General features: G+C 40.7%; 1 protein-coding gene across 10 annotated transcripts in view; it reads left to right on the forward strand.

Annotated features, from left to right (window-relative positions):
* Positions 1-24,004, forward strand: part of SORBS1 (sorbin and SH3 domain containing 1) — a 167,705-nt gene that overhangs the window by 54,769 nt on the left and 88,932 nt on the right. For 2 of the 10 annotated variants that reach the window (XM_085230037.1, XM_085230033.1), the window contains exon 1: positions 3,213-3,368. The exons of the other annotated variants lie outside the window; for them this stretch is intronic. The gene's annotated coding sequence lies outside the window, so the exon portion shown is untranslated. Of the gene's footprint in view, positions 1-3,212; positions 3,369-24,004 lie in introns of those variants that run through there. 10 annotated transcript variants of the gene reach the window in all.

A 24,004-nucleotide genomic window follows, 5' to 3' on the forward strand; every position in this document is an offset into this window, starting at 1 on the left:
ACTAAGCATAGCAAGGTGGATCCTCGTGCACTGTAGTGACTCTTCTGATTTGTACAAGCTCACATTAGAAGGCTTTGTGCTAAGGTAGCGTTCAAAGGAAAACTATTATTTGTTGAACCCCCATCTCCTTCTCTAAGACCTGTGGGACCTCCTGTCCAGTTCTTGAATTGTTGCAAAGCTGTGTTTTCTAGGAAATTTTGATGGAATTGGGTGTGTGAGGAGGAATGCCCATGGACACGAGCATCCTGAAATATATTCCATCAGTGAGCTGAGCTCCTGTCTACTGATCAGAGTACCTGGTTGCACCTTGGCTGTTTTTTGGATAAGCAAGTTTTCAGTGATATGTATTTACATGAGTTACTCCATCATGTAACTTCCTCAGCATTTCATGATTCACGGTGTAGTTACAATCACATGAAGGAAGTGGGAGTCCTCTAAGTCCCTCTTTATTTACCAGGTGACTCTTAATTAAAAGAGTGAAACAAAGGGGTGGAGGTGAAGATAGGTGAAGATAGGTTTTAGTCGAGCCTTAAAGAAGGGCAGGTAAGGTAGGGGTGCATCTAGGAAATGGAAGTGATTTTCAGTGCTGCTGGTCCTCTAGCAATATGTATATTGTGATGTGAAAAAGAAAGGATGGACCTGTTGGGGCACAGTGGTGAAGGAGGCTCAGGACCACAATTTGCAGCTGTAAACGTGTCAAAGATCAGATCTGAAGGCTGTTCATTAGGGCTTATGCAGGAGGAAAGGGAACATCTGTTTTTGCTGCTTCATCCTGTGCGCTTTCTGTGGAGGGAATGTTGTGTACTCTTCAGCATGGGTGAAGTGAGAGAGGACAGAACTACAAAGCAGAGCCTGCTTATGTATATGTTTTCACCATACCTCATGCTGAAACACTCAGAGATTTCTAGAAGGCTGTTTCAACATAGGTGTGAAGCCTCACACAGGAAGCATGCACGCTCTCAGATAGACCAAGGGGTCTGTGATACGATCACACTTCTTGCACAAGCGAGTAGTCTTGGCCAGTCTAGGATTCAGATACCAGTTTTCTCTTTTTGGTGCTGTTTTGCAGCTTAGAGGAACTGTCTGGCAAAGGTGGCAGAAGAACTTTCTATTGATATGAAGAAAAAACAAAGAGAACAACAGTACCAGACCTTAGCCTGGATTGTTTAGAGGAGAAGTAACCAAAAATAGGCAGCGTTTGAATTCTGTGGTGTGTACAGAAGGCAGTAAATATTTATCTGTCTTTTCCTTCCCTTTGAGATATACACTAAAGACTTCACTGTCAGACAGACAATCCCTGTTTCTATACTAACCCAGCTCTTTAAGGGAGACAGCCATTTCCTATTACAACCATATAGAGGCCTTGAACTAAAATACTTTGCATGCTTTTGCAGACCTACAGGAAACATTAAACACGCAAAGACAGACAAACAGCTGTTAAGTCCCAGCTTAAAATTAAGCGGAGTAGGGAAGCAGAGTTTGTGGTTGCTTTTCTTAGACCCAGTCTCTGAAGTCAATTAGTTTATTTTGCATAGAAGTATCTTGTTTCTGAATATTAATTAAGACCGGCTGTTGAACCAGCAGAGCTAGTGGGCAGTTATGCCTTTTGCTACGCAGTGAATGCTTGAGCACTGCAAAGCTGTTTTTAAGGTATGTCTCTCATGGTACAACTATTTGCTACTTGCTGCTGTGGCTGTTACCCAGTTGAAAATTTAAAAATACCAGCTGATGATATATAAAAAAAGAAATGTGTGCTCTTAAAATAGCTTTGATATTAAATATCAGGTTTCATGATCAGAATGCATAAAGCAGAAAATAGGAGAAATAGCTGCTGAAATCTGTTGTGGAAAGACTGCTGGTGAGAAGCTCTGCACGTGAAGTAGTCGGACTGGACTCTCAGGGGAAGAGAGACGTATGCAGCAGTGTGAAAAATGGGACGCTTTGGGTGCTGCCTTTGAGGAAGTGCAAATTCATTTCAGGCCAGTAATGGTTATGTTCCAGTGTCTTACTTTGGGCGGTAGTCAGAAATTCAAGATAGCTTTGATGCTTGTATCTTAATGTACATAGTTAATTCTCTGTGAAATAGACATAACAACACTGATAATACAAGCAGCAGGTGTGGCTCAAAGATGCTCCTTCTAATCCGGTCTGCTATCTCTGGCGGGAGCCAGCGTCACAGCCTTAGGGAAGGGGTTAATGTAGAGGCCAAATGCAAAGTGCTACTTCACCGAAGTATCTGCACCTTCTAGTAACTTGTGGTTAACAACTTCCCAAGGTATGAGTTTTAGCATTTAATTTTTGAGCTAGTTTACACAGCAGAACTCCACAGGATCCTGTGGCAATGAGGTTTGCAATCCAATTATATATTCTGTAAAAAGGTATTGGTTTTTGTTTGTTCTAAGGCTAGCCTTCTAAGTAGCCTGAGAAGATTTCATTCAGTGCTTATGTTACCAGAAGGAACAAGCCACCATTCCCAGATTTGTGGTTTTGATGCCTTTCAAGATTTAATAAAGCTCTCATTTCCCCTCTGTCAACACCTTCTCAGACTGAAGAATCCTCTTTTTTTTTTTTTTGTTTTCAGTGTCTCCTTGAAGAAATGTTCCTGGGGCTTTCACTGTTATTACCATCTATCTTTCTTCCCTATCTAGTCTTAACTTTGAGGTGCTAATATATATGAGAGATACTGTCAGTCATAGATGTTGCTACTAATGAACTAGTATTTATTATCTTCTTGGAACTTCTTGGTGAGCAGGCATTCTGGATGAATTTGGTATTACATTACATGAAGATTTAAGCCTTAGAAAGCACATGAACTCATAGTTGTCCTTGCAAGGAGGAGAAAGAGGATCTTTTAGGGATTTATTTCCCCTAAAAAGACTTACTAATTTTGAAAATGGATAGATAACTATCCAGTATGTTATATTAATTTGTGAGCTGAGTTAGAGGCAGAGTTATGTTTTGCTTTTTAATTACTGTTTTATTTATTTTTGAAAGAAATGCAGAGTAAGAATAAAATTCAGAAGAAAATCTTTCTTGTTAAGATTCCAAAACTAAATCATTTTACACCCAAGAAACTGCCAGGACATCCTCTTCCTTTCCATGGCAGCTGTTTCCAGTCTGTATTTTAATGAGTGGGCTGAACTAAAGCCTTTGGGAAGGGCTTTCCTCTCCTCCCCCCTCTCCTGGAATCCCTACGTAAAAGGCTGCACTACAATATCACGCTCTGTGCTTCTGTTGAATGAGTAAATGCGTATGGCTGGACGGCCCAAAGGAAGGGCTACATCATGTTCTCAGCTGGTTAAGCTCCTTAACGTGAGCTTTTAAAAATTTTCCTGGATGTTCATCTGACGTGATTTTGGCTGCAAGAAGTGAGTATTTAAAACCTCAGAAGTTTTAAGTGTTTTCCAGTTCTCTTCTGCATTTTCCTCTATAAATAACTTGTAGACTATCTGTTGCCTTTGGAGGGAGATTGCTTGAATTATTTCACGTTATGTTTCCTGTTAACTGTTTGCATCGTTTCTGAATGAGTTAGAATTTCCTGCCTAATGTTGTACACTCATTCTTGGAGGAAAGTAGCTCAGATGATGTTTCATATGATCTGCGGGGGAAAGTACTGGCTCCTTTTTACTGTGGAACTAAGTGGGACTTATCTCTGCAGATGTTCCCAAAGTACTTTCTGAGTCTTCTTTTTCTTTATTCCTCTCTGCCAGCTGAGTGACTTTTATTAAAAAAAAAAAAAAAAAAAAAAAAAAGCCTGGTTGTGTAGTTTTATTCTATATGTAATCAGTCACTCTTATCTGTACTGTGAACATCTGCTTTTGCAGCAGTACAATAATTTCTCTGTTTTCCGTATGCTTTCTCATTCTGAGCAGAACTGAGAAAATGGTGAAAGCAGCAGTACTTTTTTTTTTGCTGGTTTTCCTTCAGTACTCGATTACATTCACTAAACTCAGCAAATAGCAGAATTCCCTCTGGAGCACTGGGAAGCTGCCCAAACTCGCTACAGTTGCGTTTTGACGGACTATTCTTATAGTGGGGTTTTCTTTTTTCTCTCTCTCTTTTATGGTCTGCTGAAATTCTTTCTGTTGTAACTGCATTCCTGATTGATTCCATTCTCAGATAGGCATCTCTTGCCTGTTAAATTTCCCCAAATGAACATCCTGAAACAAAGGAGATGCCATGTGTCTAACTGCAAGTACACCTTGAAGAATTCTTAACTAAAACTGAGTGTAAAATGGGCTCAACTTCAGCACTTCTTAGTAACTGTTAATTTTGGGCTGAAATTATTCTTTTAATGTAACAGAAAATTGAAGCTGACATGAAGCCTTAGAAATTTGGTTTGTGTTTGGTTCTAGGTTTCTGTGCAGCAGCTGGAACCATTTAGAGCCAGCCTCAAACTTGATGAATTGACTCAATAATTTGTAGCATAGTTAAAACATTTTAAATGAGACCTAATGCTAGACTTTTTTCTTGGTTCTGCTGACAGATATGGGAGAATTCCTTTTGTTTTAAAAGTCTGCGTGGGTACAGAATCATAGAACTGCTCAGGTTGGAATATACTTTGAAGTTGGGTGCGGTCACTTGGACTTTAAGGCAAACACAATGGCTGGTATCTGTGCTGGGTCTTCAGTTCCATTTTCCAGTTCTGTTCTGTTCATGTGTCTGTCCTTGTCCTCACTTGAGTTTTGCATGGCAGAGGCAGCCCCTGCTTCCCCAAAACAGGGTATGCCTGTAGACTGGGCGTTCCTATGGCCCCAGGCAGCCTGTGCTGTGCACAGCTGCCCAGCAGTTGCTCTTGGGTACCAGAGATCTTCCATAGGCTTTGCTCTGAGAGATGAAAATTGCAGATAGATTGATTTTTATTTGGATTCAGCTGAAGTCTGTGAGCACTTTTTGATTTAGATAGATGTGAACGATAGCTGAAGATGTAACCATTCTCATGTTTCCATTAGGTGTGTTTCAGCTTCTTGCTGAGTAACTTGTGCTCATTTTAAAGGCTGGAGCTGTGTTATGTGACACGGGGAGCAAAATGCTGCTGTTCTGAGGAGTCCTGTTTGCCAGCACCTTTCTGAGGGCCCTCCTGCTCCTTCTATCCCTGACTAGAGGTGGCTGCCAGGGCCTGAGCTCAGGAGGCTGAGCAAAGACTAGCACATTGCTTTGTGCTCCTATTGGGTTTTCCCGGGTGGTTTCCTTGAGATTAAAATCCAAAGTTTGCTATTCCAGAGCTTTCTGAGGCAGACAGGCCAATTGAGGCAGATGTCTAGAAGAATGACTGAAACCCAGAGCATGGTTATTAACAGGTATTAAGCCACCTTGTATGGAGCTTCAGTCTGCTCTGCAGGAGGGCTCCTCTTGTAAGGCTCCTTTCAGATGACTGAATGGTCTCCCATTTATAGAAAATGCAATCTGTATTGCAACCAGTGCGGTTGCTCAGTGTCCTGCAAAGTCATTAGTTCTTGGCCAAGAAGAAAGGGAATGACTGTACCTGGGCACAAGTGGGCTCAGTAGCCTGGGAAGCTCAGCCTGCCTGTGATGGAAATAGGTTTTGGCAGTGAGCTGGAGCTCACCGGCTGAATACGTAACTCTGCTGCACACAGTGTGATCTCTGTCATGTTATTTGATCTATTTGCGTCATGTTTCCTCCACTGTGCATGTAATAATGCTTTATTTGTTTGTGTGGTTTCTATCAGCTCTGAACTAGTCTGATAAGGACTGCAGTCCTACACACACCTAGAGCTTTAGGGATGAGATTTGATTGAACCATTAGATACCACTGCAATAAAAATACTGAAATATGAAAACAGATTTTTGAGGTAACTGCATCTGAATTTATTCATATAGAAAGCATTTGTTGAACTGAAGATCTGCTGAAAGCTTTATTGGGAAAGGGTCACATCTGTCACACAGAGCATGTCTGTTTGACTTCAATTTATTCCAGTTAATCCATAAAGTAAGATCTTGGGCTCCTATTTTTGGTTTTAAGTTCTGGTAATATCCAAGTGGAGGCAAGCACAGATTTATGCATTGACTATTCCCTGCTAGGCAGGCTGCAGTAATGTTCAACACATTAATGTGTTTTAATGTAGCATTCTATGTTATTTTTAGAGTCTACTGAAATTTGCTGGCTCCTTCTGTGTGTGGTAGGATTCCCAAGGGCCAAGACTGCATAACTAAAGGGTGTCCTGTTGTATGAGAAACCCCATACAGCCTTTGACATGATTAGTTTCTGAGTTACAGAAATTGTGTTCTGATCTCTCCAGTCTCTTAAAAGACTTACATAAGTTTTGCAGAGAATGGACTCTGAAGCCTATTTCTTCTTGTTTACCTCTCGTCATCTCACCACATTCATGAAAAGCTTTTGGCACTCAAATCTGTGCTAACCTGTTTTGCAGCTCACTCTCAGGTACCTATGCAGGGTTTTCATTCTCACTCGGTGTCCTGATGTTTTCTCTGCAACTTCGTAATTGCTTTGAACTCCATTGATTATGATGTTGAGGAAAAAGGAAAAGGATGAAGAAACAGAACAAATTTTAGTCCCTATTAATGAGAAAGGGGGAAAGATTTGAAAATATGTATTTTAAGTATGATTTTTCTGCATGAGCTTGGAGACTCTAAAGATCATATGAAATGAATGTACTTTATGAGGAATAGAGTGTTACTTGTCTTTAATAATGCATTTTTCTTGCAGACAGTATGCATAGAAGGATTGTTATCCACAAAGTTTTTTCTAGATTTTTTGTACAAAAGTATTTTCATTCTTAACTTATTCAGGTTATGAATGAGGAAATGATGGGGAAGGAGAAGGTGTGTTTCTTAGTAGTGAAGTAATCATTAATGATGCCAATGGACATGAAATGACCCTGTCTGTGATATTCATCTTAAATGTTTTTGGTATTTGGGAAAATACAGCCCATCTCACAGGGATCTGCATGGTTGCAAGTACTGGCATGCATGGATGCCATAGTGAGGAGCTTAGGTTGGATTTACAGCTTTAGAACCGAAATCCTGTGTAAATGTATTTGAGATAAGTTACTCTGGGTAGACGTGGGAGAAAGAGAAGTCTCTGTTATTGAGAAATGCTGCTGTGTTTGAATTGGTATAAATGTTACCTGGATTATTCCAGGAGCTTATGGCCAGTAAACGTTAAAATCCTGTGAGGTTTTTTGGGGGGGATGTGAGGATTGAGTGATAAGTGCACAGCTCTTATTAGTATTGATTCTTTTTTTTTTTTTTTTTTTTTTTTAAATTCTTGAAAAGGAGGCTGGTGGTTTTAGCCCTTTTTTTTTTTTTTTTAATTTGAGAAAATGTGGCGCTGCACTGTAGTGCAGTGAGAGCAGAAGGCTGGGAACGGAGCTCAGATTTCCTGAGTCCCAGATCCTCACTGACCTCTGAGAATCTGAGCCCTGCTGAATTGTCTTGAGGGAGCAAACGTCATGCTGAACTGTGATTTCTTAGCAACACTCTGAGTGGGTACATCCTAAGGGCTTGGAAGCTGAATGTCATCAGAAAGTCTGCTTTTCATAAAATCAGATCTGGAAGATGCATGGATACACATCCGAAAATTAGAAAGGGGAGGAAAAAAGCTAATACCACTGATGCTATTTGCATACTGTAGAATTACCAAGGGCAGGATATCGTCCCTGGTAAATCCCATATGCTTACAGAGAATGTCATATGGTTGTCTAAGGTACCACAACAAGAAACATCCTTTGGACCTTTCTTCAGCATGTTTGTTGTTGCTTTTTTCTCTTGGAATATCTGGTTTGGTTGTGTGGGTTGTTTTTTGTTGATTTTGTTGTTAGTATTTTTTATAGGGAAGCTGAAGTTTGTTGTAATACTCTCTCCAGTAAGACAAGTCCTGTGAGAAGAGATTGTTGCTTGAAATTGTTTGAGCTTTTTATATAATCAGCCACTCCTAAAAATGGCAAAACATCACTGTTTCATGCACAAGGAGGGGTTGTAAATAAGAAATTATCCAAAAATACCATAGTTCTTGGCAGAGGCAATAATATTTGGCAGGAAGTTTGTCTGCAGATAACACACAAGACTGCTACTTTAAATGTTCGTTTCTTTTTTTTTCTTTTTTTTTTTTTTCTTAGTAGGATCAAAGGTTCCCCCTCAGTTTTTGGCATGTATATGTATTTAAGCTGTTTTGGGGCACACTGTATGTAATTAAATTCATAGGCTTGCCCAAAACCTCAGATTGTCAGCTCCTACACATAAATGGCAACTCATCTATCACATCTTCAGTAGCAAGGGGGAGCAGGCTGTCTCCTTAGAGCCTTTTAAAATGCCTTGCTTTCGTATTTGCCAAGTTTTTTTATTCTCTGTAGGTTTTAATGACTCAGACCTCTGAAATCTCTTCCATACATGGATAAAGTGTAAGCACTGGTTGGGGGTGGAGGGGGAGAATGGAGGGAACAACTTACCGAACTGATAGTTGATATGGAAGCTAATGGAAATTAGTCTGTGTACAGCGAATGCCATCTGTTTGCATACAGAAAGGGTATCCAGCCTCAATCCTCCATCCAGACCTGTCTGAGCAAGGAGCCTTTTCTGACATTGTATTTCTGTCTTTGTCCATCTTTTACTCACATGTTAATGAAATAATTTTAATGTCATCTTCTTCTAACAATGCACACCTTCATGCTTCTGAGCAGGTTGATAATGGATGCTCAGCAGAACTATCAGGTCAAATGTTTTGTACCCATTCCCATTTCTAAAATATCCACTAAAATAATGAAGGATTTTGTGGGACTCGCTGAGCCCTCTTCAAAGCAAGAAACGTATTCAGAGGAACTGTTTGGGCCTGGTGCTCACTTACGTCAGACAGACTTGTTGTATTTTCTCTGTTGCAAGCCTGTTGGTTATATTGGTCACATCATCTAGGTGTTTTGGATAGGTTTTTCAGAAGTATACAGTGCAGTAAAATCTTCTCCCACTCAGGCTAACGTAGGCCTATTTCTTCCATTACAGCTTTATTATGTGTCATGACAAGGTCAGTATCATTAAAACTTGGCTTTTCCCTCTAGCAGAGAGGTATAAAGGGACCCTGTGCAAATGCCCATCTGGCTTGGGGATTTGAAGGAGTCTGGTGCTATGTGAGTGTCAACCAGCAACACCAACTTGAGCTGACTTGTCTGCTAATCAGTGAAAAGTGCATATGGCATTTCTACATTTCACTGAGAAGGACCCCCAAATTTAAGTAATCTAGTTTTCTTAATAAAAACCAAAGTGTTGATTATGAATTGAAGAGCTTCAAGTATGATGTGAATTTGTGATGTGCAGGCTTTCTGTTCTGTGCCAGCTGCCACATGTCACAAGACTGCTAATGGAAGCCAATTTCTTTGTCGTAACGCTGCAGCAATCTATCAGTTGCTCATGGCATTTTGTAATGGATCCTTGCTAAAGTTCACAAGGATATGAAGATCACTGTCTTCTAAATGTCACGTGTATTTTGCAGATAGATAATAAAAGCGTTTTGTTACTGAAATGAACTGCCTTTTCTCTCTTGACATTCTGAAGCTCAAATTAATACTGTGCCCTGTAGCTCCGGATAACATTGCTCAATTTGTATTAAAGCACTAGCAGAAATAAATAAAACCGTATTTTAGGGCATCCTTGTTACATTATCTGAGGCAGTTGTTAGATAAATTAAGGAATCGCTATATTAAGTGTTGATTTAATATGAACACAGATTGCCGTACAAATGCACGGATGCCTGCAGACCCCATGACTGCAAGGACAATCCTTGCTTCTATGAGTAGCTGCCTTGCAGTCTGCGGGGCTGCTCATAGCTGGCTGTGTAAGGTGATGCAAAATCAGATCCTAAATACAGAATGCACCTTGGCTTTTTTTTCTGTGGAAGTGGAGGGCTGTCTTGAGGTGTAGGACTTCTGTCTTATCTTTAAATAAATCAGTATGGTGCAAAATTGATTATGGTCTGTTACTTCGGAAAATGTCTCATTCCATTTCCATTCTTTAATGCTGTCTCTGGATTTACACAATCAATAATGTATGTAAATCTTTTATGAACTTAATCTGTATTTCCTTTCTTGTATGTGTCATCTCTGTCAGCATCAGAATAAGCAGGTTCCACCAGAACAGATTATTAAATACAGCTAATACTATTGACTGTTTCTGGAATGCGAACTGCTTTACAACTAGAAAAGGTTACTGTGGTTTCTTAGTACAGGAGTTGTAAAGCAAGCTGAAAATGTGTAGATCAATACTTTTCCAATAACTGTGTAGAGAGCTGAGAAGACTCTTCATGTCCACTGCAGCATATGTAAGCATCTCCCCTCTAAATATATGGTTTCATCAGCGCCAGTATTTTATTATCGATACAGTTGTCCTGATTTTCAAGGGATGTTCATCTGTTCATCTGTGATGAACAGTCATCTTTAAAATAGGTGCAGATTTCTCTTAGACCCAAATCCTGGTCTTAAGAGTCCTGACCTCATCTGTATCAGAGCAGAGAGAAATGTTGGGGCTTCCAGGTCTGAGTACTCTTCTTGAGTACTTGGCACCACAACCTGTGTGGGACGTTAGGAAGGTGAAAGGGTGACAGTGTTATAATACTGCTGTTGTTGTGTTCAAGTCTTAATGCTTTCACCAGTGAGCTGTGCCATCTGACTTCTGATTAGTGATGTCCTGGGATCTTAAGTGTTCTGCCGTAGACTGATCTATGTTTTAAGTACAATCCCATTTTCAGTCTGGAATTGACACCTTCAGCTGTGGTATTTACATGAAGTGTGTTTGGATCCAAATGACATCTCTGCCAAAACACAAACCACAACCTTAAAACCCACAACTTGAAATCTGTTACAAGCTGACACTACCTAACTTCATGTTAGCGTTCTTAGTAGGAAATCTGCTTGTTTTTTCAACACCGATTCTTTCTTTTCCTAATTGTTTTGTAAAGGATTAAACGTCTATGTGTAGCAGGGGGTGAGGCAAGCCCTACAGGAGGGGCTGCTGTCATCTCAACTGTTACCACCTGGACCTATAACAGAGGGCTTATTGCTGTACTTACAAAGATAAGGTAAATCTCTTAAAAAACAAGGCTCCAGGCTCTTCCCTTAGTAGAGAAAGAAAAACATTGCCGTGTGGCAATTCATTCCAGCTTATGTGACCATTCTAGGACAGAATGATGTGTCCTCGGGAGGCCCAAGTTGCTCACCATGTACTGTTGAGGTAATGGTCTAAATGCCTGATGTTTGGTTAACTCCCTAGCTGAAATTGATCTTGTCCTTACTGTTTGTCTTGTGGAGATGTCCATGCTTAGAATCAATGGCAACACTAATTGTTATAATTGTTATCTTGAGTGAGGATTATGTTTGACAGAGTTCCTGCATGCACATACTAGTTTGCAAGTCACACTTTGGCAGTGTTTTTCGGGAATGGGGGAAGATTCCACTGCTAGCAAGCACAGGATAGAAAATAGACAGAAAATAAAGGGTCACAAACAGATAATTACACCTGCAGCAGTCTGCAAGATCAAAAATTTCTGTAAAATTGAAGAGCTGAAAGTCTTATGCTACAAATGTTTCAGATACATGGTGTGTTTGATGTTTGCTTATACCCAAATAGGATGTGAACTTTTTGCATGTGTGAGGCTGTTTACTGGGAATGGACAGTTTTGCTCTCAACCTGTCACATAATTGCAAAAACTGACTGAGGTCCCTATTATTCTGTCACTGCATTACATTATTCCATGTGACTCTTGACTATCTCATAAATAAAGTATCCCAAAATTTTATAGAGAATGCCATCCTAGTGATGTTAATATAACTACTTAATAAGTGTATTACAGTAGCCGTTGGCGTAGGTGATAATGTGCTCATTGCATAAGGTGCTGCACAAATAATGCCTTTGCTGAAAGACAGTGCTAAAACAAAAGTTGCCTTAACTGTTATTCTGGTGGTTTTTTTTTTTCCTCCTGTGTATCTTAACACCGAGCAAGGGAGAAAACTCTTCAGATTTACATACTGGTCTTTGTGTTCAGAAAATACTTTGTGGATTGAAAAGGAGAACTACAGATCTTTGTGAAGATGAAAGCTGAGTGAATGTGAAGATGAAAGCATAATGTGTAGCTCTGCTCTAGCAAAGAACAGAAGTATCTGGAGGAAGTTAGGTGTGAAGCTGAATCTGTTTAGCAGAGGTTGGCACTTGCATAAATTGTTTGCAGCCTCATAAGCCATCCACATTTGCAGTTGTTTACTTGCTTAAATGTTATGGCAATACACAACTCTGTTGACGGTTATCAGTGTGCACAGAGATAAATGACTGCAGGGGTAAATCCTAGTTCTGTAGGGTGGCTTTCTGTTTGTTTGTTTTCTTTAAGGGATTCCTTAGCAAACATAGTGTAGAAAGATCCAGGTTTTGTTTTGGCCTGGGGGCTGGCATTCTGTTTGTTTTCATCCTGTCAAGGGTGGTAGGAAAGAGTTGTAGTAAGATACTGTCTGTGCATGTCTTCTCCTTTTGGATTGATTAAAAAAAAAAAAAGGTTTTATTTAATTGCCAAACACACTGAATTCCTTTAGTCACGGGCCTCACATACCACAGGTAGAAATTATGTCAGATTCCATTTAGCCATCTACCGAGCTGCTTCCCTCAGATGTGACCTGAGCCATTTCTTGGTAGCCCAGGTTTGGACAGAAGGTGCCTTTGTGTTTGTGATGAGCCTGGTTGTAAGGCACTGGCCAGCTCTGCTGGGGGAGACTTCTGCTCACTTCTAGACCAGTTTCAATATCACATTCTAGTGGGGTGGCTCTCCATGGAGCGGATCTGTTCTGAGGCATCCAGCTTCTTCATTAGATGTGTACGCTCTTATCTAGACATTGTGGGAAATGCATCTGTTGAAGAGTGTCAACACTTCACAAGCTTATTAATTAACATTTGGATTGTTAACATGAAACCCCAAATCACATTGGTTATTTAGTGCAACAAAGCCAGGAAAGGGCTTGCTCTGTTATTAAGGATTCCCTTTTCATTTTGGGAGTCTGTTGGCAACTGATTGCACTGTGGACTCAGTTCATCTGGCAGTCTGTGACTTCCATGGGGACTTCAGAAAAATTATATCCTGTCTGTGCTTCAGCTTTTGCATCAGCAGAGTGGGAGCAATGCTTGCATAGTCACAGCAACAGGGACTTGTCAGCTTAGAATAGCTCTGAAGTTCAGATGACATGCTATAGAAATGTATGTTGTTTTTTTTTTTCTAGTGGAAATGCAGCATTACCATTCCCCTCACACTTCTCATTATAAGGAGCATGCCAGGACTTTTGTGCTGATAGCGGTTCTCTTACTGCATAACATAACAAGTTCTCGCTGTTTGTAAGAGCATAGTTTCCATTTGTCATGGCAGACTATTTCTAAGCTTTGCTCATAATTTAGGACTGGATTATATCACTTTGTTTCTGTAGATGCTTTCATCAGAAACCAAATCCAGATGCAGTGGGTTGGCAGTTGATCAGGTTGAACTGCCCAAGGTTTTGCTGAGACTAAATAAGGCTTAAATATTTTCGTTCTGTTTCCTCTTCACCTTACTTATCATGCTGTCATTGACAGAAGCAGGGCTGCTTTCCTGAGTGTTGATCGCCCTGCTGTGTAGTCAGTAATTGCCGTTAGCAAAGTTTAAAATACAAATGACTTCTTGATGCGAGAGACACAGGGACTTGAATTGCTAACCTCTCTTATTTTGACAAACTTATTAAGATGTCAGGTAGCTTGTATGGTGGACAGGACTGTGAGGCTTGCGGTAGTACAGCCCTGACATTTGGAGCTGGCAGCCAGCCCTGAAGGTAACAGCGCACTCAGTCTGTTCTCACAGTGATTCCCCTAACAGGTCTATATCTGGTAATAAGTGGCTGCTAGCAATTTGTATAGCAGTTTGGACTAATTGCTAACAGCACTGTCACCTGTCACTAACAATTAGTAATCAAATATTGCCTCTCTGCAACTCTGGGCAATTACTGTGTGATCTATAAGATATGCTGTAACATACCACATTCAGTAAATAACAGCCTTGTTCTGAAGAGTGTTGGTGGAAGGCTACTTTCTGCAAGACGTGGCTACCTCTGGCCTGCAGAAGTCATCGTTTGTGTCCTCCATATGGGAGCGGGAGCAGGATGACTTACACTCCAGGGGAGGATGTGTGATAATGTGCTTTAGGGGCCCTGATACCCAGAAATATCTTGACTTTGTTGTGCTTTCAGAATAAAAGCCACAATCTGTAGCCCCTCTAACTGTGGTCTTGGAGCAAAAGAAAGTGCCGTTCTGATTCGTAGCAGTTGAGTCAGTAAAACAGCATGACTTGGCATCTAGTTGTAGAAAAGGATTGGGAAGGCTATTGCTTGCCAAATATGCAAAGTGTTTGTGTGATTTACTTCAGCTAAGATGTGAAATACATCCCACTCAGTCTGGGCTCAGGAGGAACCCTGGGGCTAGCGAAGTGCAGAGACTGGATGGCAAGTAGAGATTGGAAAAGCTGCAGCACCCCAAGGAGAAGCCTTGTCTCTTGCCTGCAGGAGGCCGGCCTGTGACCGTGAGAGCACTGCCTCTGAACTGAACCCCTAGAAAGGCTCTGTAGGTGATGCAGTGGAAGAATGAAGTTCATCTGAAAATGAGAGTTCAGACTCCTGTCACAGAACAGTCCCTTTAGTGTTTTATTCAAAGGCAGATGCATTGGAACTTTCTGATGCGGCTAGGGCTTGTTGCTGCTTTTCCCCTGGTAGGGAGAGCTCTAATTTGTGATACAATTTAGTTATGCATAAGGATAAAATGTCAATGTTCTGGGCTTGTTTCCTTAAAGCTATTACAGGAAACATCTCAAACATTGCAAGTTAATTAACTGCAGACACTATTTAGTTACCACTATTAAATCCATCGTATCATCATCTATATATGGACTTTTATCTTCTGAAAGCTGTAAGTTAGAATTTGTCCTTTTACTTATCTGGGCCTGGGCTTGCTGAATATGTTCCCATGCTTTATACAAATGACAAGGCAAATAAAACAAGCCAGTATACTTCCAAATTTGGTTCAGAGAAATTACTGGAGTGAATTTCAGAGTTGTCTCCTTCCAGGAAATGCTCATTCCAGTGACCTCAGCAAATCAGTCTGTCTTCTCTGGAAGATCTCATCCTGTAACACTGAGATAATTCACTCTCAGATATGTAGTCTAAACTGCATTAAAACGTGTTTAGTCACCGACCTCTTCACTGAGCGCATGTAGCATTCCTCTTTCCTTGTTCCTACATGACAACTTTCTGATAGCAAAGCAAGAGGGGATTAACTTGTACAAAAAGCCAGGTCCACACGAATAACTTATAACTGTTACAGTGACAGAGATGTGTGCACTGTGAATATAAGTTATGAGAAGAGTTGCATTTTCTAGGTGCTCCTCTTCTCATTCTCTTAAAAGAAACAGCAGGATCCCAGTGCATGGATGTAACTGCACTGACACAAGCTTGATGTAGTTGGTCATATCAGTGTTGCTGGCGATATATTTTCCCTTCATTAACTCCCTTGCTTTTCAAGATCTGAGTCTCATTCCTGTTAAAAGAAAGAGCTTATTCGTTATTGCCTTTGACACAAGACTTGAGATAATTTATATACATGTGCTTAAATGTTTTGCTACAATGAAGCCTTAGGGATCTGCAGCTGTACTTATCTGGAAATCAAAGGATGCTTTGCCTTAGAGTGTGTAGGTTTGAATTTTGAACATAGAAAGCTTGCTGATGCTACAATTATGTTAAAGAAGTGTGGTAAGCACTGCCTCAAGGAAGCTGTGAAAAGTGGTGGACCTGGCTCATTAATTCTTCCAGTATAGAGGTGACTAGGGTGAAGAGATGTCTTAAATAAGCAGAGGCTGTTCATACAATTACTTCCATGAGATGAATGTGCCTTGCTGGTCAAAGTGGTACATGTTGTTTCATACTGTTAAAGGGCCTCCTCTGACCTGTTTTGTTGAGCCCTGATTTGGAAAGGGGTGGTGGGGAGGGGAGGTGGGAACAAGACACTACAACAAAGAACAAGATATGTCTGATTCAGTAAAATGTGGGAAAGAGGGAGAAAAAAATTAGCAACTATTGTGTATTCAGCTTTTCTTGGTGCATGACGTAGTTGGAGTTTCTATACTGTGAGCTTTGGAGAGTTTAGAATGAAACAGTTCTTCTTCTAAGATCTGGAAGTGTTTCAGATATAATATGTTAACCATGAGCCCACGTTACAAATGAATGTGTAGCAGTTAAGCACAATCACCTTCGATTCTTACAGGCCCTGAAGATTCTAGCACCTGAGTAACAAAGAACTTCCTCTCTAAAGCTGTTTGTCTGATGATACTGATCTTTGGAATGGGAATATCTTCCTAACTCATTCCAATCTTGTCATGCTGGAGCAGCTCTGTTTGCTCTGATTGCAGGGAAATGCGGTGGAGCAATGCTGGCGAACACTTGCTGAGAACAGAAGTACAATGCAGTGCAAGTTCCCAAGACCCTGGCAGTTCAGCTAACGGACACGGCGTGTCTTTTTGTTAGTGTTTGAACATCTGTTTAGTTAGTAAGCCCCAAGGCAAATGAGTACCTTGCTTTTTTTAGGACAAAACTAATAACGTTTGAACGACTTGTTGAAAATGTTTTGGCCCAGTGTAATTGTAACTAGCCCAGCTGTATTATAGTAAACCAAGCTCTCTATTATCTGAATGGATGGAAAGCAAAAGATATTTCTCATCGTGTTGTAAGCCAGATCTAAAGCAGTTGAGTTACAGGTCTTCTGGATCATAAGCTATTTTTAATAAGGCACATTCAAAAGGTCTGTCAGCCCCTACTATTCAGAGAAAATTGTCTGCTTGGGCCAAAGCATTCTCTGCTCCTGAATGCATGGCTAGGTTCTGCTTATCAGCCTTTGGGCTAGGATAAGTGAGCTGCTTATATGGAGAGTGTCTGCTTAATTAATTCCCTTTGCGAAAAGCAGTGTAGGTAGGATTGGAGAGGGATGGATGAAAGGAATGAGAAGAGTTTGTCCTTTCTCTGTTAATATTTCTGCTGGTGTTTCTGCACAGAGCTGATGTGGTCTAGCCTCTGTCCATGTCCTCATGTGAATGTCCATGAAGTCAAAGTAATTGCTAGGTATAAACTTCCTTAGTTGTGAAGGAGAAAATGGTTTGCACATACTCTGTAATAGAATTAATAGTGAATTCATCCAACCAAGATGTGCTCTCATAAATGGCAGCACTGTCTGAGACTCAAAATATTGACTTGGATTAAATGTATAAACATTTGTAAAGACATCAGTAAGAGTAGTAAAATTTTACATGGAACTGAATAAGCTGAGTTTGATCTTAATGTATGATGCCAGAAAAGTTAGACTCACATGTACTTCTCAGATCTTTAATGATTTTCTAGTTTTTAAAGTGGAAAAACATCTCAATTTTTGCAAATCACAAGAGTAGTGGATAGTTGTCTCTTAGCTCTACAATGACATCCTTCCTCCTTTTTTTAAATTCTGCAACCATATTTGACTGTTTTGTCTGAGCTATCCTAGGCATTTCTACCACTCTTGTCAAGCACATGGTTTAGTTGTCTCTTGGCTCCAATTTGTAATCTGACATATCTTTTTGTCTCTGACTTTTCAGATTTATCGTTTAAAAAAAAAAAAGTTTATAGTTCATCTGAGTATTTGTGAGGTGTCCTCATCTCTCAGATATTTAGAAACCATATTAGGGAAGGTCTGAAGGCCCAGAGAATATGGTTTATGGGATTTGTTCTGAAAGTTTAGCATGCTTAGGGAGTTTGTAAAACAACTTCACTTGATGGCTTGTATCTTATGCAAAGCTGTAAACAAGAGGAGAGTGATCAGAGCGTGGCTTATTCACGTGAGTACTTTAATATAATCTCACGGGAAACACAGGGAACATCCATTTATTTAAGTTCATGGATACCATCTATTCTGATGAGTGACTGCTTGGAGAAGATATCAAGATGTGTGAAGATCATGCTGTTGTACTACTCTTTCACTGTTCCAGTTGACACCCCTGAAATGTCAGGTACTAGTGTAGTGGTGCAGCATGAGGAAGCATTATTGTTGTAATTATAGCATTCTACCTGTAGATAGAGAAATTCTATGATATGTTTGGCACAACCTGAGCAGATGTGCTCTGTTCTTAACTGGATTATCGCTGCATCTCCCTTTCCATGGGATATTTAGCTGTGAAATGTATCTGCTCCTGCATTTTCATAGAATCCCAATGAATAGAAACACCTTCAGTGGACTAACAGTATTATCATGATTAATCCGCTATGAGTTTTTTAAAAAGTATATCAGGATTTTTTTACAACATTTTGTTTTCTTTGAATTTTCTTTCCCCAGTTTATTTTCTGTATCACAAAGAAAACTGAGGCTGTTGCATATTCTTGTTGTTGTTTTGCAAATTAGAAACCAGAAAAGCAAAGAAAAGGGGAAAAAAAAAAGAAAAAAAAAAAAGCAGCTCAAGAATGGCTGCATCTACTCTGCTGGGTGATGGTACCATTACTGTGCTCCTCTGCAGTGGAACTACAATGTTCTCTAAGCAAAACGTAGGTGGTTGTCAGCTCTGGAGGGTGATGCTGGCAGCCTAAAGCTTCAAAGGTGAGAAATAGGATCTCTAAAGGGAAGCAGATCTTTAGGAATGTGAGAAGTAAACATTGACTAGGCCTCATGTATATTTACATTAGAAATACCTACATGAACACTTAATTGATCTCACCTGAGAATGTAGAACATTCTGTCATTCGCTCTGGAGCACAGGGCAAACAGCTCTGAGGCAGCTAGCTCAGAGCTTGCTCACATCTTGCCCTGTGTTGTGCTAAGTGATGTTCCTAGAACTTTATTAAGCTGAAATCTAAAATTCCTGGTTACTGCATGAGATACAGCAGCTCAGATTTTACAGAAAAACCCAGCTGTCATAAGAAATACAGTCAAGGCACGAGAGTTGTCATGACTGGACCTTCTGTATTTAATTAACATCTGACTTGCAACTTCTTAGTGTCCTCTGACTTCACAGGGAAAAACACCCACCCCCAGGAGATGGGATCAAATTCTGTGTTGTGCCCACTGCAGTGTAAACTGTGAAAGAAGTTGGACCCAAGGGAAGCTACTGCTCAGACTCTCACACTGTTTTTTCATGGAGCTTGTTACACTCTTCTCGTGTTTCTCAGGTCACGTCAAAGCAAGGCACGTTCTCCTGGCATCAGAAGAAAAGGACAGAACTATCTGTTATATGCTCATGGAAGACAAGGGAAAACAACCTCCTCTGTGAATCTTAACTCTCTCTTTTCTTGAGCTTGTGCAGTTACTGGGCATGTTAGGCTTCCGTGTCAAGAGACTGAAGAAAATTTCTGATTTCATTCAGGTTTGCCTTTCTTAAAGCAGTGCCTGACACCAGGCAGGATGCAGCAGCAATCTGAGGTGCTCTCTGCTCATGGGGAATGATGGAGCCCAGCGGGGGTTTCTAGTCCAGCCCAGCCATGGCAGCACACGGAGCAGCGATCAAAGGGAACCGGTGGCTTCTGACAAATGTCACTGAGTATTCTGACAATCATTCTCGCTGGCAGCATTTCAGCTTCTTGTTTTGACGCTCCCCTGCCTTGTCCTTTGATGTCAGAGGTCTTTAAGTTAAAATAGGAACTGCGTTTCTCGAGAGATAATGCCTGCAGGATGGTGTGAAGTTGTCTGCTGTCTCTAGTGCTGCCCCTTCAGGTGTTCTTGAATCATCGTGTGGCTTAGCCCTGCCCCAGGTTAAGAGATTTCACTTAATGTGTTTTGTTTGTCACATGTGAATACATGTTAGAATGACTTTTATTTGCCACTAGGTTTCTAATGCATTCTGAATATTCAAGTCTTTACCTTCACCATGTAAGTAACTCACTGTTTTTGTTCTGGAAAGTTTTTTCTGTTTATTTTAGTTGAAAGCTGGGATTCTTGTCTGTCTTCTGTTTCCAGCAGATGAGGCTTTATGAAAGTATCACATGTTGTAGGAGCTGATAGTGAAGTGCTCGGGGGTGTATCATACTGGGAGATGACACTTCATACTGTGCCCTTTCTTGACCGGGAGATTTGAAAAGGTTTAGAGCAGCTCCATAACTGCTTTTGGGCATTTCTGGACATGTTCAAGCTTAAGAGATTCCCAAGCAGATTCTTTGGCTAAAGACTGAATGTCAGAGCTATGTGAGAAGACTTCAGTGTTTTTGCAGTGACTCTTTTGAACTATTTCTGTTATTGAAGCAGGGGAAGTTAAAAATCTGGGCTCGTATTTTAGCACCAGGGTTTTGTTGAAGACAGGCTGGCTTTTATAGTCACTTTAAGAGATGAATCTCCATCAGAGACTTTGCACTTTATGGTGGTCTGAGCATAGAGACCAAAGATGGAATTTCTTGGTCCTCATCTTCACTTGTAGCAGCAGATTGAGTCATAGCTGGGGCAGGCTCTAGGGGGGAAAAGATTGTTGATTTTATGTAAGCAACTTGCTGCACTGCTTGATAGCTTTCCAGATTGCAGGAGTGGAAATAGCAGTTGCTGTACCAGAGAGAACTGTAGGCTTTCTCCTTGGCAGTGGCACAATCCAGAATCTTTGAGAACTTAAATCAGTGCTCCCACAGGGTCTGAGCATCCATCTTACACTAAACCCTTTACGGGCCGAACAGGAATTTTATAGTCTTTTTGACTCCAGTTAAGACTTGGAAAAGGCAGACCCTGCCTGGAGATGCAAGTGAAAAACTGCAAATGAAATTGAGAACAATGCCATTGGGCTGATAATCTGTGTGACTTTACGTAGCTTTCCCAGCTGTAGATATTATGTTAATGCATTGTCTAATCTTTTTTGAAAGCTAGTACAGTTATAGTACTCCCTCCTTGCCTGTGGTCATAAATTTCTCAGTGATACGCTGCTTTTTTATTATTATTGTAGAAGAATATCTGTTACATTTACTGCCTTTTTATAGCATGAAACAGAATAAATTGGAACATCCCAATCTTGCTTCACAATTATTAATTCATTGCTTCACTTGTAGTCTGCAATCAATCATCTCTTCTTCTTTGCTTCCATCTTTTTCCAGCTAAATATTCCTCTAATCTTTTCCTGTAAATTCAATGTATGTTTGCCTCTTGAGCATTAATTTGACTCAGCTGTCTAATCTTTTGAGATCCCTCAGTATTATTTCGTTATACATTTGTTAGTGAGTCAGATTTTTTGGATGGCTGCTCCAAAAGCCTGCCTGGTCTTCCTTCTGCTCTCCCCTGAAGCACTGAGAATCCCAGCCCAGGTAGGGATGTGATCCCAGCTCTTCAGCATGTTCCTTGTAGCTGCTCCAGCTGTAGTGAACCTGATCTTCCATTTCTCACTGTTTGTGCTTGAGTCAAGCAGGAATTATCTTAAAGCATGTTTGTAGGGCAGCAGGGAGCTCCATAGTGCAACAGCAATCACAGCGTCACTGAGACTGCTTCATTATCCCCTGCAGTATGTTGGAGCTGCAGCTCAGCATGCTCTGGCCAAAAAGTGATCTTATGAGAGCTGCTCAGCAGTCTGCTTTTAGACTTCTTGAGCGGCCTTCTCAGCAGGAAGTGGTTCTTAGTGAGTTGTTATCACCCATTCTGAGGATGCCTTACTGTCACTGTAACTGCACTCACACATGGTGTAACCTTGCCAGCCACTTTATCACTTGCAGTGTACAAGCGTAAGGTGCAGAGATGAAAAGGAATCTACTGAGAATTTTTCTCATAATGATTAGGATCAATTTTCCCCGTTCTTTATAAAAACATCTAAACAACATGGGGCTTAAAGAAATATGAAATGTGAACCTTTTCCTTGGAGCAGGAAGCACTTTTTTGTTTCTTGTAGTCCTGATGTAGACTCTTAGCATTTACCCTGTGTTTTGCCAGAAGTAGATCATGTTTCTCAGGGTCTGAGTCTAACTTCTCAATTAGGAGAACAACAAACTGAAAAATAACCCTATTTATTAGGTCTCGGTGCAAAAAAAAACAACAAAAAAAAGTAAATATGCAAACAGGTAAATAAGAGTGTGTGAGCACATGCCCAGGTGGGATGGAAGCAAGGAGTGAGACTTATTGCTGTAAGAAATGCTTGCAGTTTCATCACATGTAACTCATGTACAGAGGAAGCAGAGGAGCACTTCCTATCAGTTACACAGCCCGTTCACAGTATATTTGTGCTAGCTTTTCTGAGTCACCTCATGGAGTGCACTGTTTCTTTTCCCATCTCCATCTGTTCATCATTTCAGACTCTCAAATCACTGGAAGCATGCTATTGATTTTGAGATGTGTTCTCCGTTTGCTGTGTATTTCATGCAGCGACCTCATACTGCCAGGAAAAAAAAAAAACACAACTATTTCAGGACCTTCAGTATACCTTTAAAGAAAAGAAGGATGTCTGCAAACCATTGCAATTTATTTATAATCCTCTGGGAATGCTGGAGCTGAAAGAGATTGCCATAATTGCCATAGTGGGTATTGATCTCTGCAGAGCAGATTCTTGCCTTCCTGGGATAATTCAGCCACTTCACACTGAAATACAGAGAGTAAAGGGTATGTTCATCCATCTCTTAGTATATGCACAAAAGCACCAAATTATAACAGTTGTCTGTCTAGCATGTTGTGATTTCATTTGTAGGCAATGCAGTCACTGAATTAGATCTGACAGATTCTGTGCTGGCAACTGTACATCTGCCTGCCATGCCCCACTGCTCCAACAATCCACAACAGAGCCCTCCTGTGTCATTCCACAGCTCTATTTCTTATTTCCATCTGTTTGTCATTCCATAGTTTCTTGAATCATGTAGAGACTGCTATTGCTTCTGAGCTGTGTCATAAGCTTGTCGTGACAGTTTTCTTTCCTTTAATAGCTCCCTTAGCTAGGCAGTGCAGTTGGAAGATACAGTAAGAAGAATTGACAACTTATTCCAGCTGTTGTGCTGAAGCAAATGCCAGTAGCTCTCCTGCGTGTCTCCCTGCTTTCGGTCCGCATTGATTTTCTGTTATTCTTGGCAGAAATACTGAGGCCTATTATTACAGCCACTTAAAATTAAGGGGGCCTCTTCTCTTGAAGTGTTAGAACAAGAGAGGTTTTACCATCATGGGGATGAGGAAAATAAGTGCTTGTACTTTAAAGGACTTTTGATGTAAAAGCAAAGGCCCAAAACTTTATTCCTGTTCTGAGTTTTGTATGCTTCATCCTTTCTGTGCTTGTTGAGGTAAAATTCACTGCTATCGTTGTTAGCTATGAAGAATTATATTCACTGTGAAGTTAACTCATGTGGCTGGAGTTAAGGTCTCAGCTTTATGTACAGCCTCTCAATGTCTGTCTCAAGCAGTGACAAAGTTCTTATGCCCTAGGGCTGCAAGTGTTTTGTGGGGCAGTCAGTTAGATACAGAAATACAGTCTTCCTTGCACGGTGCTGTCAAGATGGAAAGGAGGGGTGTGCAAGCAGAAGTTCTCTTCCCCGTTCTCTGCTACTCCCTCCCAGCAATTTTATTGCTCACAGCTTTTTTGAACCAAGAAGTGGTGAGCATGACCTTAGTGAGATGGGTTTTTTTTCCCCTCCCCTCCCTGGTATGAGGGGCAATTATTTCCTCCTAGAGAAGCGCAGTCAATGCAGTGTCCAGAGGCCAAGTCACAATGTGTTCAACCCTTTGCCTTGGTCACCGACCTACATTTTCATTCAAACACTGGTAAATAGCGGCACTTCTTGTGTCTTTGAGATATTTATATAGCAGACGGGGGAAGATTAGTACTGGAGGTATCTCCTACTATTTTGGGGCCTGGGCTGCCTGCCAGTTTTACTTCTTGAGAAGCAAGTGTTTAGTTTGAGTATGAAGAGAGTGACTCATTCTCCTCCTTGACATGCTTTAGTATGTGTAATGAGTGGTGATTTACATGGGGATGCACTGAGGCTCTGCTTGAGCTGACTGCACTTGGGACACTCTAATCTCACGTGCAAAGAGGAAATGAGTT

Source organism: Meleagris gallopavo, chromosome 8, assembly GCF_905368555.1.
Source record: "Meleagris gallopavo chromosome 8, MGAL_WU_HG_1.1, whole genome shotgun sequence".
NCBI lineage: Eukaryota > Metazoa > Chordata > Aves > Galliformes > Phasianidae > Meleagris > Meleagris gallopavo.